Source organism: Callorhinus ursinus, unplaced genomic scaffold, assembly GCF_003265705.2.
Source record: "Callorhinus ursinus isolate GAN/ISIS: 27379988/994484 unplaced genomic scaffold, GSC_fseal_2.0 scaffold20, whole genome shotgun sequence".
Taxonomy (NCBI): Eukaryota; Metazoa; Chordata; class Mammalia; order Carnivora; family Otariidae; genus Callorhinus; species Callorhinus ursinus.
Window position 1 is genome coordinate 5,804,891 of NW_027397082.1, and position 18,166 is coordinate 5,823,056.

The window sequence follows — 18,166 nt, forward strand, 5'->3', positions numbered from 1 at the left end:
GCTGTACAAAGGGACTAATAATAGCGCCAGTAACTCAGGGGTTTTTAGCAATGAGTAAACCAGATAACTTATTCATAAGTACTTGGTATATTGTGTGGCATAAGGTAAGCATTCAGTAAATGGCAGCTATATTATTTAGCTTTTTTCTTCTTAATTAGAGGTAACTTTAACTTGCCTACTTATACTCGAACACCATAAATTCTTAGTTTGCTATTTCAATTTCCTTTTTTTCTCCTTTCTTATATGTCCTGAAAGAATTTTTTAAAAATGCACAAAAATGAAATACCGCGTCATGAAAATACCTGTGATGGTCATTTTCGATTTAGAAAGGAATCACCTTGCTACTTAACTGCATCTCGCAACCATAGACAAAGATCAAAGATAATTCATGTTACTGTCAGAGCTGGGGCAGGGGCAGGGGCAGCCAGGGGTCAGTCAGAGACAAGTTTCAGAGGCATAGATTTGAAGCAAACAAGGACAGCATAAGTAAGGAGAGTCAGAGAATAGATAGCTGGCTCTGGGTTTAGAAGAGGTATACATGATTATTGCGGCCATTTTTTGAGTACCCAGAGCTTCCCTTGCTTGTGCAATGTAAGTGGAAGCATCGGTACTCGAACTCGGGCCTGTCATGATTCTAATGTCTGGCTCTTTCCCAATTATCTCCATCTCATCTAGAAGTTCTGAGATGCCACAGGAGACACATGACCATTTAAAGTCCAAGGCTGAAAATGCAGAGTTTCTGTGAGATTTGAAGGAATGAGATGAGAATAGAAAGAATGTCATATTATGAAGAAATGTAGAAAGAATGTCCAAACTTCTATCCCTCTTTTAGCACTGTCCTCTGGTTCCTGGTGATAGGAGTCAATCTTCCCAACTGTGTTGGTGGAGGCAATAGGCCATTGGCCACTCCTCACCAAGATGAGGCTCACTCCGCAGAAGCCATCGGCACCAACTAGTTGTGAGAAAATTTTCTATTTTACATCAGTGCCCAGACAGCTCTCTGACTACAGTTTTATTTTCAAAAGGACCATGCCCCTTTTCCATGAATCTAAACATTTTTGAAAACATAAACTAATTTCTCCAATTCTAGCAAACACAGCCCTCAAGTTTTCCATGACTTCAGCTTTTCCCCTTTATTTGCCTCAAATAAGCAAAGTTAGGACCTGTTAATCTCTGTAAATAGCTCTATATTTTCTGAGATCACCTCAGAAAAAGACTATTTGAATAAGATGAAATTATCCCTTGTCAGAGAATTTAATATTATTTTTCTCGGTGTTACAGTAATTTTAAATTGTCTCTTTGGATAACAATCTCTACTAACCCTTTTTTTTTCAAGTACTTAATGGTTAAAAAAACTCTTTAAAATCTCATTTGACCCTTATAGCTACTCCATGGGGGTGGTTAGAGGAGTATTTACCATCCATACTTGACATATGACACAACTGGGACTTTGAGAGTTAAGACTTAGGGGACAGAAAGTTGCCACATTATGCTGGCGGGTGCAAGAAGGGAACGTGTGAGCAATGCCTCCTGGACTCTTCATAGTACAGACGCACACCTTCCCCACCGATCTGCTTTCCACACCCACTCTACCCCAACCCAGTGCCCTTCCCACTGGAGGAATTTTCTTATGATATCAGGTGATCTCTGGGCAGTATCAGGCCCATCCACTTGTATTCATCTATGAGATACTTGTTCCTATTTATTAAAGAATACTGACAAATCTAATCTGTTGGAAAAAAATGTAGATCTCACGTTGTCTCTCCTCTAACAATTCTGTACACTACTGTAAATATGAAAGATGCAATATTGAGAGGTGAAGGGAGATGCATAAAAGGAAGGAGGACAAGAGGCGCTGGGAAGGGAGAGGATCAAAAATAAGCATCCTTTGTTACCACACTTTCTCTCCAGCAGCAAGCAGTTAATAATGGCCCTTAGGGAAACCTCCCATGGGCTATGGAACCACAGTAAGAAAAGGGAAACAAATAAGCAAACATCAACAAACAACCAATCTGGGTGTGTTTCTTAGTGAACAAGGGAAAGGTGAGGGTATTTATTCAAGAAAATGGCTTTTCTTGATATTTTCCACAAAATATGCATGTGGGAAATCTGTGCAGGCATACAGCACAGAAGGGAGCAATAGACAGAGTATGTGGCTAAGTGTGAGTTCACAGCCATGGAATAAGAAGGCATGTCCTGAACTGTGTTTTACAGTTTTCTGTCTGCATATTTTTCATATGAATTAGAGAAAAGTCACTCAGGCAATGAGGACTGATGGACAGAAATTAGCTGACATCTGAAGAGCTGTCAAGAAGCCATTTTAGCACGACTGGCCAAAGGCGATTTGTTTTCCACAAAAATGACCAGGAAGCTTGGTGGAGGTGCTCCGAAAGGAAAAGTTCCATTTTGGAAGCTTCTTCAGCATGTGCCCAAGGGCACCTGGTTCCATCTGAAACCATCAGTGTAAAATAGTCCCACCTCTGTGCCATTCATTTGAAAAGCAATAGATTTCCAGATACTGCAATATTTTCTGACAGAGGGTCTGCATCTATCTTACTTGGAGTTTAGGAATTTGTGAGGACAAACCCAGTTTGAACTATCAGCATCACAACTCATCCCACTCAAGCAGATGGTCAGACTAAAACCTCTAAAGCTTATCGCTGCAAAGTCTTGGTAACAAGACAGTCATTCAATAAACATTTATTGAGCATAGCCTATGTGCAAGATACTGTAGCCAAGCCAGATTTCTTATTACTCAGTGTGCTGCTCCATATAATGAGAAGGTTGGTCTTGCTGAATTCCTAATGAAGAGACGCCTCAAATCTTACCTCCACGACTTCCAACAGCATAAGGAGCAAACATGAATTTATTCGGGCTGTAACTCTATCTCTGTACATTCTTAGGTCACTTGGCCAGATAAATTCATTCTTGCTAAAAACAAAAAACAAAAGAAAAACCCCAAAACCCTTTTCTTTGTTCACTTGTACATCCACACACCCCATATTTATTGAGAGGCTGCAATGCACCAGGCACTACGCATATGCTGCCAGCCTTTGTCAGCATTAGGGCAGGAGAATTTTGCAGGAACAATGGAATATCTTGTCACAGGGCCCACTCATTAAGTAGTAGTAGCGAACACTTATTGCACTAGCTGTAAAATAGGGTCAGCCCTTATGTTAAGGGTTTTACCCAGACCAAGATGAATTCCTATCATGTAACTAAAATTATGGAGCATTAGTCGTGGAAAGTTCAAAAAAAAATTGGGGCTGAGGTGGCGTCACTGTATGTTGGGAAATGCCTACGGAACTATTCCCGGGGTATTCGGACAAGAGGCTGAACTATTAAGAGTATATCTTCTAGGGCCATCTAGTGTTGACTGTTTTTCTGCTTTAGCTCTTGGAGAGTCCCCAAAACCAGAAAGGAAAAGAAAATATTCCCTGGCCCTGCGTTCCCGAAGGGAATTTCTTGTGGCATAAGATATAGGGTCTTGGGAAAGGGCATCCTTTTTTAGTTTGAAAGAATATGCTAGCTCAGGAAAAGGCATAATGTATACCAGGGAGCCCTGGGCTGCTGGGTTCTCAACGCAAGCAGCAGTACTTCACTTCCTACATTTTTTTTTTTAATTTTTAAAAAGGGAGCTCACTGAAATCTCCTGAAGAAGAGACTGCAAATGTGGAAATCAATATAAACTTGATCATATAACACAAATAAACTTTCCTAAAATTCCTCTCTATCCACCTGTGTCTCACTGTGACCACCTCTCTTTCTGCTGGTTCCTGTTAAACCCTCACCCAGGTGGGAGCTAGTCTCTTCACATGCTGCCCCACCAGTCTGATACCCTCAACTAGGGTTTGCCAAAAATGTTCCTTTTTTTCCTAGAATAGGGAAAGTGTGTAGGGACAAAGTATCATCTTGCTGTAGGTCTGGTCTTTCCTTCCATTTTTTCCCCCTCAAATGCTATGTGGCACATCACTCTTGTGCTCAAAATACTTTATAAATCATCACCTTTTGCTTCTGGTCCTCATGTGATATTTATGGAGGAAAATTCTCCAGATAGGAAGACTGAAGAAAGCATGATTATAAAATACAGCTTATGTGCAGAAGTTAGAACTCTCTTTTTAATACAAGCTCCTCTCCCCTAAACATGCTGTCACTAATAACATTAGGAGTTTGGAGAGGGCCAACAATATGACATCATAATTTTTAAAACAAAAATTTAGTAATGCTCTTTTAAATTTATGCAAAAACTCGCAGATGTCTCCTCTAGAAGCTGATGAGTGCATATGCATTTCACTACTCACCCAGACTGGACTGAGGTGAAGCCTAGCAGCCATTTAATAGACGATTGTGAAGGTTAGATTAGCAAATAACTCCCCCCACAAACGGACTTGTGAAATAGTAGTAAAATTTAAGGAGGTAAAGATAATGACTAACAATTGAGCTTGCCCAAAGAATGCAGAGACGCAAAACATTAATAAAACCCTGAGAAGTTGGAAAGCAAACAACAAAAATACGTAGACAGCTACCACCACGCTAAGCAACAGGGTGAGCAAACACTGGAACTGTAGCTACCCATCTATTCAAACCTTTCATTGCAATTGAAATGTCCTTTAGAGTAAAATAATTGACAAGCCATGAAGAATCTCTGCTTTATTTCCTTGATTTCCATTTTCCACAGCGCCTTTCCACACAGCCTTAACAGCTGCACACAGTCTGCTCTTCTGAGCCTCGTGCCAGGCTTAGTGTTTCTTGAAGCATTCATTCCATTCCGCATGTGTTAGGGCCTCTGTGAACATCTCTGCCCTCTACCTCGTTTGGGCTGCTGCAGTTCTCCATGGCCCCCTTCTCCTGGGTGCTGAGTGAGAGTCAGCTCTGGTGGGACTGCTGCAGAGGCAGCCCCATGGGAACATTCTTTAGTCATGATTTCACTGTGATTGGCTAGTCTGGGTTTCATGTTTGACCACCTGCATGCTCACTGAATCCAGGGTAGCTCCCTCGTGTCAGGATTGGACAACTGTCTTTGTTCTTATGTCATCTCTTACCTATGCCAACATGTGCACATGGAAGCCATTCTGTTGACAAGGGAGTTCTCATCCCTTCTCTGATTTTTAATATCTATCCTAGGGAGCAGTTTGGTACAGCTGTTGGGATGTTGTCAGAATTCTTTTGTCCATAAGAAAAGTGAAACCCACACCACGTTGTACAATATGTTCACGATGTGGTCATTCCTTTGGATAATCATCAACAATAACATCAACCAATACCCTGCCTCTGACCTCAGAAGGCTTCAGACTGATGCAACCAAACAGGAAACGCAGTGTCTGGGACAGCTTGGGGCCTGCCAGCATTCTTTGCTGAACTGGTGTGTGTGTGCTCAGATAACACATTAACTGTAGGCACTAATCAAGCATATTCTAAATTCTGAAATCCCAGAGCACAGGCCCACGTTACAAGTTTTCTATCCTGAAACAGTTTGCAGGGGTACAGCCTCTACAATTGGCAGCCTGAGCTGCAATACTTTATTTCTTCCCTCATGGGCTTAGTTGTTTACCTTCAGTAAATCAATGAGTAGGAGTCACATTATCAGATTTGCAGACTTTGGGGGTCCCTTTAAGGCAGGGACATTGTCTTCTGGAGCTCTGACTTTGGGCATGTCCATGTCCCATTACACGGCACAAGAGTGAGGCAGCCACGATGCCCACCTCCACCCGGTTTCACAAATGAATCTGCCTGTGGGTATGTTCACTTTGATAAAGTACAGCTCCATGAGGTATGATACCTGAATAGAGGATGCCAGTGTCCAGCAACTCGAGAGAAATTCAGAGACAAACAGATCTGAAAAAAACGGGATAGTATATTGGTTGATCCATTTCTGAAAATGCGGTGGGGCCACAATCGTGGCTAACATGATCATCTATGCTATCTCTCAGGCAACAGCCATCCAAGAAGCTAGTTTTTAGGAGATGTGTATATTTCATGTTAGTTCAACCTTGTAAAAGGCTTCAAGATGTTTAACAACAAACCAAAAGTTAAATCAATAAAAATTAAAACCTCAAGTCCACATATACTAATTTCTGTGTACAGCACTCACTTATTCAGCAAACTTATTGAATGGCATTTGTGTGCTAGACACTGAGCACTGAGCTCACCAGGGGGAAAGTCTTTCACGGCACAAAAGATACTTAAAGAAACGGTCGTGATACAATGCACTACAAGCTTGCACAGCTTGACCAGCCATTCAAGACTAACGGCTAGGGCCGTTCCCTGACAAGGTAGCATTTGGCTTGAGAGCTGGGTCTTAATTTATATTAGTATGTGTGAGGCCCGAGAGAGCTTGGTATGAAGCATGATATGATTAAAACACAGGGGTCATAAACAGGAAAAAGGTGGGAGAGAAGGTTGGAAAGGCAGAGTATGGACAGACATCAAAAAGACTTCTATGACATTTGTAGGCCAAGGATTTAAAACTTTAAATATGTTTTAGGTAATTGAAGCCATGATTGGGCAAGGGGTGGGGGTGAAAGCTAAGGACGATTTTAGGCATGGGTGTAGGTTAATATTGCCAAACATATAGAAAGGTTACTATAGGCTAGATACTTTTCTAAGCACATGGCATGTATAACGTATTTAATCTTTATGACCACCAATGAGATGTATAACGTATTTAATCTTTATGACCACCAATGAGGTAAATGCTTTTATCCTCCACTTAGAAAATGAGGAGACTGGAGCACAGAGAGGTGGGACAGGGATGACAGAACTATTACTGGGTAGAGCCAGAACAGTTTAACTGCTGAGCACACGCTCCTTACCACAACCCTGCATTGCCCCTCAGATGAGGCTCTGGAGGAGGAGCTCTAGAGATGAAGAAGAAGACACTGGAGAGAAGAAACATAGGAACCACAGCTCTTAGCCTCTGACAGACTGCAGCAAGTGGCTGTGATATAGTTATGGCTTATCTGCCATCGTCAGAGAAAACCCAAACTTTCAGAAGTCAGTTGTTCACTCATGAAAATCCAAGGCCTTGACATGTTTAGCAAAAAGCACTCAGTGATTTTTCCAAAAGATGTCTCTATCTCCTGTCTGGATCCGGATGAAGGAAGCATGATAGTTCTGGGGCACTCGGGTAATGGGACTCCCTGCAATGAACACTGTGGAAAGGTGGAGATGCACACAGTCAATCAAGATATTTTATGTTAACAAAAATGTACTAATCAGTACTAGAGTGAATTTGATGGGGATGAAGATGACATTTACTTGATAATTTATGGAATTTCTGTCATTGTTAAAGCCACAGTGATTTTCAGAGTATTAGGATCAGAGAAAGAATTACAGCTTACCCATACTTAAAAAGGGATTTACATAAATGGTAACAAGAGAGTGGCCTCTATTGGGCCATGTTCTGGGGGCCATTTGCACATGTGGATTGGGGCTATAGTAACAGCACCGTTAGAGCATCTTCTGATTTCATCTGGTAAGCAACCTCACTGCCCCCTCCCCGAGCTAGTACTACCCATCCACTTTACCGAGAGGCTAGGATTTTAAGAAATGTATTTCCTGGAAAGAGAACTCTATCTTATAAATGGAAGAAGAGGAGAAAGAGAGTTGTTTTTGAGATGAGGTGATGGTCAGTGTTTAGTGGCAAGGGCCAGTGACTTGGGGTGGCAGAGTCTGCACACCTCAAGCAACTGCATCTGGGCTCAGTATTTTATAAAATAAAATTGATTTGGCATATAAAGGACATGGGTGTGGGTGCTATTGAGAAGCAAAGGTAGAGACAGACAAAAACAGTGTTGTAGAACTATACAAGGGGCTTGAACTAGGTAAAATGTTGTGAACATGATGACAAGGGATGAATTCTAGAAAGATGCTGGTATAATTTTCAGAACTAAAGAATTACTTAAATAAATTTATTAGTGGTGAGGGAGACAGAAGAGTCAGGAAAACCTCTTAATTTACCCAGCACATGTTTTGAACACCTGTATTTATTAAGAACTAGAGATACAGACCTGGTCAGAAAAGTTCTCTGTCCTCATAGGAAACAGTAGTGAAAATATTCTAGGTGGACAGTGATACTATTAACTAAGAAAAAGAGCATGAGTGGAGAGGGGGAGAAAGGTCTGAAGAAAAGATATTAAAGCTAAGGAGGTCAATTTTGAATGTGAGTTTGAGTTGCCACAAGGACCCTCAGGTGGAGATGTCTAGCGAGTTGTTGGATGTTAGGTTTGCAGATCAAGGGAACTGGGATCACAAGCAAATAGAAGGTGGTCAGTGTCTGATAAGGAGGAAAGATCACCTTTAGAAAACAGGTAGAGCAAAAAGGAGGCTGGGAAGGAAGCCTGAGTAACAACAATGTTTAACATAAAGGAAGTGCATCCAGCAAATGATGTGATGGAGAGGTCTGAAAAGAGATAAAAATTAGGATTGAATGAAGTCATGACATTTGAAGAGAGTTTTGTTTTCTGCAATTGCTGTTGTCTTCAAATTCTTTGTTGGACGAAAAGTTCTTCCCAGTAACTAGCCCAGCATCTGACACAAGGATGGTCCTTAATATCTAGTGTTGAATTAGTATCTATTAAAAGAGCTTAATTATTAATCTATTAACTAACATGCTACACCATGTCAAGTAAGTCAAGGACAAGAAAGCATCTGCTGCATTTGCCAACTAGGAAATTCTTGGTAATATAAGGAAAGAACAGTTTAAGTGGCTGGAAAGAAAGAAACATAATAAACAATATTGGCTTTTAAAACGTTAGAAATGTAAAAACCTGTTATGGAGGGCATAGCAAATGCATAGTTTCCAGGCCATACTTTTTTTTTTAACAACAGTTTAACTAAAATGGAATTGCATTATATTACTTGGCTGACTGCTGGACTGATAGGAAAACATAATACAAAATAAAATAATTATAATAAAAGTATTAAAAAACGCGGGGTGGCCAGTCATCAATATAATGCCAGATCATATTTACAGCCTAAATAACACAATAAAGCAAATAAGTTCCAACTGTTGCTTAACCTGAAAATAGTTTAGGAACATAATAAACTTGCTTACAGTGTGGCTTCATGTACCAAATGGACATTTCTTCCATAAAGCTTCAGCAGCAACATGTCTTTGGTTCTTATTCACAGAAACTGAAACTAATGAGTAAAGGATTGGCTGATTATCAAAAAAAAAAAAAAAAAAAAGAATCAAATAAATCCTGGACTTTAACTTGGATTTAAGAAAATTTGTTTCTAAACAAGCACTTAAAAGCCCTGGAAAGTAATAAAATGAAAGGCAATTTGCACAGACTAATGGAGCAGCAAAAGGAGGAGGGAGTGGAGAATGGATCCTGCGTAATGGAGGAAAAGTTTTGTTTTGGAATTTTGTTGTAAAATAGTCTCTCCCTGATGATAAAACATTAGCTAATGACATTTAGCACTTTCTGTTGGAGCCGTAACTTCAAGTTTGTATCACTGAACATTAAAACAGAAAACAATGCAACATAAAATATAAACCATATACTAAAATTTTGTATTTAGGGAAGTAGCCTATGTCACAGGGATAAGTATCTCCCAATCAAAAACAAAATAAAACAAACAAACAAACAAAAAACACTTTTTATGAGCCATTTAGCTTAGATATTTAATGCTAAGTGCTAATTCAACCCATGAAACATCTTGACAGTTTCTTTTTTTTCTTTTCCTTCTTATATAAGAGGGGGTTTTATTTTTCTAGTTAAACAGAAAAGGTAGAAGGAAATCTAAGATTAATAAGGTCTACCTCAACACAATTATTCTTCAATATTTATCGGTGGGTTCACATGCAGCTCACTCCTCTTTCATACTCTTCTACCCTAGGTGTATGTGTCCATCTTTATTAGATTGTAAATAACTTTGAGGTCAAGGGCTGTATCTCATTCATTTTTGCCTGAGCCCTAGCACTATATTTTATACTTAGTGCTCAATAAATATTGGTTAGATAAACAAATGATGATCTTTCAGGTGCCCTCAGATAATTTAGTTTCATGAAATCCACACTAGGAAACTAAATCATGTTTTTTATTGCCTCATAAATAATTTTATAATTTTTTCTGAAATTTTAAAAAATAGTAATAGTCCAGGATAATCATATTTACTCCTCAATTCAAAGAGTCAAAGAAAACCTTATAATTTTGGTTATTTAAGGTAGACTGGGAGGTAGAGCTTAAATTCTTGGCTTTAAAGAAGATGTCCTTAGAGTACGAGTAAATATGCAAATGAAGACATGGGTGTTCCCAAAGGGCAGTAGGATAATACACAGCACCTACAAGTGGACTATGAGCTCTTCATTTCCAATCTGTCCTGGGATTTGTGTTTAGAGAACCAATTTCCTTGTAAGTTATCCAACAATGTAGTAGAAAAAGGAAAAGTTAGGTAAAGGAAAAGAGTTTCCATTCGATGTTAATAGGAAAATAAAATTTGGGGAATACTGGCTATAACCCACATGTAACTCTAGACATGATTCTATTCTAATTGCCAAGAAAAGAGTTGAGAGAGATACTATAGACTGAAGATGCTCATTTTCTTCCCTCTACCCTTCACATGAGTGTATATAATAGAGATGGAAGAGAACACACCTTACAGCCAGAAATGCCTGGATGTGAAATGTTTATTTGTTTTGTTTTAAAAATAAAACTTTTGTGTACTTAAGGTGTACAATATGATGAGTTGATGTATATATACATAGTGAAATGATTACTACCATCAAGGTAATTAAGATATCATTTCCACACACAGTGACCTTTTTTTTTTTTTTGGCTTATGAGAGCATCTGAAATCGACTTTCTTAGGAAATTTCATATTCAATACAGTATAGTCATCATACAATAGTCATACAATAGTCATCATGGTATATAGTAGATCTCTCAACTTATTCATTCTGCATAACTACAGTTTTTTACCCTTTGACCATAATCTCCCCATTTTCTCCACCTCCCCACCTGGTGTAACTATGATGCTACTATCTGTTTCTATGCACTTGATTTTTTTCAGATTTCAAATAAAAATTCTTACAATACATGCCCTAGTGTCTGGCACACAGAAGATGCTCACTAAGTGTTGAATGAATGGATGAATGAATGAATGATATAATACATCTGATTCTTACGCCACTGTTTGAATGGATTTCCCATTGTTTAGCAGCACTCATGTCAGGCAACAGTCCAAAGAACCTAGTGGTACAATGTAGCCAGGGTTCCCTTGAAGAACAAAGTGTCAGATTGTGAGAAACTGCAATTGGCAGATCAGATTGTGTGACTAAAGGCACAAAGAATCCAAGTAATTTGGCAGGTAGAGCTAGATGTGAAGTGATTAAAGTTTGTGCTCAATGAATTATAGTGATAACAAGAATGTTTCTTGTTTCCCACTGTCACATTGAAGAGGGGTTTTTCTTTGCTTAAAATTGTCTTGGTTAACCCCAAGATTGTAATTCACTGAGCCTGTTTCTACAGAGTGTTCCCAGAGAACATAATTAGTCCCATACTGCATGTGGGACAGTGCTGAAGGTTCATGGAATCAGCTTGTCTTCCTATTTATTCTGCTCTTACCCAGCAGTTTGAGATTAAAATATGATTTTTAAAAGAATTATAAGGCAGGAAATCACTGAGAAGATAAAATGTACATCTATTCAGAGTGCTACTACTTTCTCATTTTCTAGCCTTTCCGAAATAAATGTGGGTCTAGAGGCTTCTCCCATTATGTTCACTTATTCTTGGCACATACATGTATACACACATTTTTGCTTTGTTAAATACTGCCTGATAAGGGGACAAAGAAAAAAGACAAGTTAAAGAAAAAAATCTCTGTTTTGAAGTCACTCTCCACTTAAAGATATCCACTAATATTGACCTGAAGATAGTAGGCTGTTTTGCAACTAGATTACTAAGTCTTTTGGATATTTACCAAGCTTCATATAATCTGTAATTTAAGAAAAGCACTAAAGAAAACACAATTAAAAAATCATGAATTCAGGGTATTCTATTCTATATATACACACATGTCATACACACATACCAATGAGTGTCTGGATGTGTGGTGAGGTAATTCAATAGCAACTTTATTTTTAGACACCTAAAATGAAAATACACGAACAGAGTAATTTTACTACTTTCAAGTAATAAAAGTATACTTTTCTACAATGCAGGGTTCTCACAATTTAGGAGGAGGTTCTCATCCCCCAGTCTTAGCTCGTGAGTCTTTATTATGTTTAATTTGAAGTGAGGTTAAGATAAGCCTGAAAGAAGTATAGAAATGGATTGTGGATTTCATACTACCATGGGAGCAATATTTTGGTGTTTGTTGGTTTGTTTAATGGCTACTGCCTATTCATACCAAAATTATGTAGGTGGGTAATTTTGGAAATGTGCTTCTCATATTTTTTTCTAATCTGATCGTGTATGGGAGATGTAATTAATATATGTACCATGCTTTGCATTTGAAAATGATTTTTTCAGCATGGTTATGGGATTTAGGAAGCACAGGAATTTTTAATAGGTAAAAAAACTTAGGCACACAGAGGCTGGATAGCTTGCCTCTGATTTTATACCTACTAGGTATAAGAGCTAGATCTCACATCCAGGTCTCATGACTAATTCCTGTGTGCTTTTTGACTAAGCTGGACATTTATATAGGCATTGTAAAAATGAGAATATTTTTGTCTTGCAACCACACCAAAGCTGCACCCCCCTCTTCTTTCTGCCTTAGCTCTTGGCTAAAACCCTTTCTCAGTTCTGAGGGTTAAGGCTCTGTACTAACTTCAAGGGCATTTGAAACAATACTATACACAATCACGCTGAAGTAAGAAAATAATCCGATTGCCTAGTCTAGTTAGCCAGTTGCTCTTTTTAACACTTGAATCTCAACATGGCTAGTAGCTCACTATCACATATGTGCACATACCTGGAATGCTTCCTGCAAAATAGCAACTTATTTTTAAAGATTAAACCTGTATTTTGATTTTAATAAGATCTTCTGGGTAGATTAAAATAACTAAAATGGTTAAAATGAGTATATACAGATATAATTAAAAAGGAAACCACTATCACATTCTGATCTTCTGCCAATAGCAAGTTCTAAAAAAATCCCTTTAGAAAAAAAATTTTCAATTAAAAAAAACACAAAACATACTTTGGGGGAGGTAAGTTACCATTGCTGACCAAATCAACATCACAATATTTTCTCCACTATGGCTGATATTATGATGACTCAAGTAGAATTTTTAAAATTAACTGTTCACTAATTACACTTTCATGTTTGCTCCCTAAATTAAGGTATAGGAATATTTAGAAGGCTGAATTAGATCATTCAGTTACTTGATCTTATATTTATGTTCTGTTCAGAGAATAAACTGGGTTTTGACCTATTTTATTCAGGTTTTTTTTAATAGGATCTAATTTTCTACTCTTTACATAAAACAAAACATAACTTAAGCTTCCTACCACCAACATAATGAAAATGAGATTCACCATTATGGGTCACATGAAAATATAGATAACTCCTATAAGATTCTCCTTTTCAGATTGCAGTTGGTTGTCAAAGAATACTGTTTATATAGAAAGTATGTTCAAAGAATACTTTTTATATAAAAAGTATATTCTAAGAATGTCCGATTAAAGTTGATTAAGGGAGTAAGAAAAAAATATGCTTGAAAATATCTGCTATAATTATGTTTTCTATAAATAGAGAAACCATATTTCTCATCAATACTTATAACCATAATTTGTCCTGTAGGGATTAAAAAAAAACCCTACATATTGTTCTTTAGACATCCATCTAAAGTACCATTTAGTACCATTTTACAATTGCTGCTATCTTGATTTATTAATGGTGATGAATTTTGTTGTAGAAATTTTAAAAATCAATTTAGAAAAGGTTATTTAAATGTTTCATAATAATCTAATACAGAAAGAATGCTGTTTCATAAGGATACCAAGTGCAACCAGCAGCTATCCTATTGCAATAGCATAAAATCAGCTTTTGGTACTCTGCCAGTGAAACAATTCAGACCATTATTAGTGAAAAACAACAGCAATGAATTTTCAGCAACTCAGCTTCCGTTTTCTAGACATATACACATGATTTTTTATTTTGATAAAAATAGAAATTATCTAAAAGAAACTTCCTTTGGTGCTCTAAAAAATAATGATATAAAAATGCCTAACTACACTGTAGTTAAACAGATTATATATAAGGAAAAGACATCCCTGCAGAGATGTTAGGGGACTCTTCTATTACTTTAACTGAGATGATATCAGGCAGGATGGGCAAAAGAGCTCTATAGAAGTACTCCAAAATGAGATTCCAAGAGTGTGACAGAGTGGCAGACTCTCATGGCAATCTGGTTCATGGGTTCTCTTTTTGAAGAAGAAGACATTCTCATTCACTCTAGCATACTCCTATACAGAGCTTAAATTACACAACCAATGCTAATATAACAAACTGTGGGGTAGTGAAGCAAAGATAGGGAAATGCACTTACCCCAGGCTTGAAATAAAAGAAAAGCTTCTTAGAGGGATACAATCTTTGCTGCAGTCTGAAGGATGAGCAAGAATTAGTTAAATAAGGTTGAGAAACAGGGGAAGAAAAGGCAGGATACACTAGGCAGAGAGAATAGCTTGTGGAAATATTGGGAGGCTGTGAAAATGTGGCTCACTGAAGGAATTAGAATAAACTTATAATGCCTACATGTAGAGTAGGAGAAAAGAAATGTTGTGAAATATGTATGAGAATGTATTGGTAGAGCAAGACCTAAACAAGGACCTTGTAAACAAATAATTAAGATAATAGATTTTAACCCAACCATATTGATAATTATATTAAACATATGTGGTCTAAATAAATGAATTAAAAGGTAGAATCATCATATTGGATTAAAAAAAGCAATATCTAATTATAGCTGTCTACAACATCGCATTTTAAATATAAACACAGAAGGATTAAAAGTAAAAAGATGAAAAAAGATATTCCATGCACCACTAGATAAAAGAAAGCTGGGTTGGCTATATTAATAGCAGAAAGAATAAATCTCAGACCAAAAAATATTACCAGGAACAAGGAAGAGCATTATATGATGATAAAAAAATCAGTTCATCAAGATAACATAATGACCCTAAATGTGTACAGACTTAATAACAATTTCAAAATACATGAGGTAAAAACTGACAATTTGAAGGAGAAATAGACAAGACCATAATAATAATTGGACACTTTAACACTTCTCTCAGAAAGAACAGGAACTAAGGACAAACCCGTAAGACTACAGAATTAAGAATGTAGGAGACTTGACTAATATTATCGGTGAAGTTAACCTAATTGACAATTCTAAAACTCCACACAAGAACAAAATATACAATCTATTCAAGTGTATATGGATCATTCACCAAGATAGGTCATATTCTGAGCCATAAAAGATACATCAACAAATTTAAGAGGATGGAAATCATACAAAAATATTCCCTGACCACAACAATATTAAACTAGAAATAAATCACAGAAAGATATCTGAAAAATCCCCAAATATCTGAAAATTAAACAACTTATTTCTAAATAGCACAAAATTCAAGGAGGAATTCACATGGAAAATTAGAAAATGTTTTGAATTGAATGAAAATGAAAATACAACCTAACAAAATTTGTCAATATAGCCAAAGGAGAGATTAGGGGGAAATGTATACTTTCAGATATTTATACTAAGAAGAAGAAAGGTCTCAAATCAATGAGCCAAGCTTCTCTATTAGGATATTAGGAAATAAATAGTAAACCCAAACAGATAGGAAGAAATAATAAAGATACAAATATCCATAACATACAAAACAGAAAAATGAAAGGAAATTCCATAAAACCAAAAGCTGTTTCTTGGAAAATACCAATAAATTTGATAAATCTGTAGCCAGACTAATCAAGGAAAAGAGAAGACATCTAACAGGAATGAGAGAAGACATCACAATAGATTCTACAGACATCAAGACAATAATAAGAGAACATTTAAAAAAAAAAGGAATACCAATTAATTTGACAACTTAGATGAAATGACAAATTCCTGGAAAAATACAAACTATCAAAACTCACTCAAGAAGAATTATATAACCTGAACAACCCTATAATCTATTACAGAAATCCAATTTATTAAAGAATTAGTTAAAACTATCCCACAAAACATCCCCAGGGACCAGATGGCTTTACTTGGTAATTTTTAACAAACATTTGAGGATGATATAATACCAATTCTATTCAAAGTCTTCCATAAAATAGATGAGGAGGGAACATGTCCTTACCCATTTTTTAAAAAGCCAGCATTACTCTGATATCAAAGTTGCACAAAGACTTGATAAATAATCAAAATAAAAGACCAATATACCTACTGAACATGAGGCAAAAAAAAAAGAAAAAAGCCCCCAAAACCCTTTAAAATAGAGAATTGAATTTAGCCATATATAAAAAAGATAATGAGTCATGACTAAGTGAAATCAATCCCAAAAATGCAATGTCAGTTTGAGATTAGAAAACCAATCAACTTAATTTACCATATGAACAATCTAAAACACCAAAACCATAAGATTATCTTAAAAATTCAGAAAACCATTGTCAAAAGTCAGCATAATCCAGACAAAAATTCTCAGCAAACAAAGGAGATTTCCTAAACGTAATAAAGAACATTTCAGAAAATCTTAAATTTAACATCACACTTAATGGTTGGTAAAAGACTGAATGTTTTTTTTCCTAATACCTGAGAAAAAGCAAAGATATTGGCTGCCAACATTTCAATTCAATGGTGTATTAGACCTGTACCCCTGAAACGAATAATGCATTATATGTTAATAAAAAAAAATAAGTTCTAGCCAAAGCAATAAGGTAAGTAAAAGAAATAATAGGCATACAGATGAGAAAGGAAGAAGTCAAACTATTTATTTGCAAATGATGACTTTCTACATAGAAAATCCTAAGGAATCTTCAAAACTTCTATTGAAATTGATAACTTGAGTTTAGTAAGACCACAAGGTAAAAGGTCAATATGCAAAAATTAACTGTATTTCAGCATTCAATGGCCACAAATAATTGAGAATGAAAATGAAAATGAAAAAGTATCATTTACAATAGCATCAAAAAATGAAATAAGTTTTATCAGATAAAGGGCTAGTATCCAAAATCTATAAAGAACTTATCAAACTCAACACCCAAAGAACAAATAATCCAATCAAGAAATGGGCAGACGACATGAACAGACATTTTTCCAAAGAAGACATCCAAATGGCCAACAGACACATGAAAAAGTGCTCAACATCACTCGGCATCAGGGAAATCCAAATCAAAGCCTCAATGAGATACCACCTCACAGCAGTCAGAATGGCTAAAATTAACAAGTCATGAAATGACAGATGTTGGCGGGTTGCAGAGAAAGGGGAACCCTCCTACACTGTTGGTGGGAATGCAAGCTGGTACAACCACTCCGGAAAACAGTATGGAGGTTCCTCAAAAAGTTGAAAATAGAGCTACCATACGATCCAGCAATTGCACTACTGGGTATTTACCACAAAGATACAAATGTAGGGATCCAAAGGGGTACGTGCACCCCAATGTTTATAGCAGCAATGTCCACAATAGCCAAACTGTGGAAAGAGCCAAGGTGTCCATCGACAGATGAATGGATAAAGAAGATGTGGTATATATACACAATGGAATATTATGCAGCCCTCAAAAGGAATGAGATCTTGCCATTTGCAATGACGTGGATGGAACTGGAGGGTGTTATGCTGAGTGAAATAAGTCAATCAGAGAAAGACATGTATCATATCACCTCACTGATATGAGGAATTCTTAATCTCAGGAAACAAACTGAGTGTTGCTGGAGTGGTGGGGGGGTGGGAGGGATGGGGTGGCTGGGTAATAGACATTGGGGAGGGTATGTGCTATGGTGAACGCTGTGAATTGTGCAAGACTGTTGAATCACAGATCTGTGCTTCTGAAACAAATAATGCAATATATGTTAAGAAAAAAAAAAAGAAGAAGAAGATAGCAGGAGGGGAAGAATGAAGGGGAGTAAGTCGGAGGGGGAGATGAACCATTAGAGACGATGGACTCTGAAAAACAAACTGAGGGTTCTAGAGGGGAGGGGGGTGGGGGGATGGGTTAGCCTGGTGATGGGTAT

The 18,166-nt window shown here is 37.0% G+C and overlaps 1 protein-coding gene across 3 annotated transcripts in view; it reads right to left on the bottom strand.

The window, feature by feature from the left end:
• ATRNL1 (attractin like 1) overlaps positions 1-18,166 on the bottom strand; it is a 919,082-nt gene that overhangs the window by 134,605 nt on the left and 766,311 nt on the right. The window contains exon 28 of one of the 3 annotated variants that reach the window (XR_012381651.1): positions 5,780-5,835. The exons of the other annotated variants lie outside the window; for them this stretch is intronic. The gene's annotated coding sequence lies outside the window, so the exon portion shown is untranslated. The remainder of the gene's footprint in view (positions 1-5,779; positions 5,836-18,166) is intronic. 3 annotated transcript variants of the gene reach the window in all.